This window comes from Sapajus apella, unplaced genomic scaffold (assembly GCF_009761245.1).
Source record: "Sapajus apella isolate SASKATOON/1434 unplaced genomic scaffold, GSC_monkey_1.0 scaffold7, whole genome shotgun sequence".
NCBI lineage: Eukaryota > Metazoa > Chordata > Mammalia > Primates > Cebidae > Sapajus > Sapajus apella.
The window spans coordinates 21647332-21647921 of NW_022436947.1; positions in this window are offsets into that span (position 1 = coordinate 21647332).

A 590-nucleotide genomic window follows, 5' to 3' on the forward strand; every position below is an offset into this window, starting at 1 on the left:
GGGTTCCATGGATTAGAATATGGACATAAATTATGATGGAGCCACCATTTACACCATTACATAATATTACTAAATATATTTGAACTAATAGATATTGGAAAATTAGCAATTAGGCTGACATACTCATTTTTGATACTGCAGAGCATACAGATTAAGGATTGAATGTATTCCCTTGGTTTTAGTTGTTTATCCTTGGCCACTGGCTTATAAATGCACTTTAAGTTCTAAATATTATAAGTGCTTTCTGCAATGTATCATTCAAATGTGAGGTCTTCACAGTCATTAATCATGACATTTTAGCTTTGGACCTCCAAGTTAATCCAGTAGAAGATGATTGAACACAAAGGCTATCTAAAGCTCGTTGAAATATATGGTCATACCTAATTTAACCAGTAGTGCTTATCTGAACTCAACACTGGCAATAAAATGTAGTGTATCTTCTAGCCATGGCTTATCAATGATCAATGAGGAGAACAGGAAAGCTAAGGAAATGTCAAGTACAAACTGGCTAAGCAGATTGTTTCAACAGTCAACCATCTGCATACACACACACACACACACACACACACACACACACACACACACACACA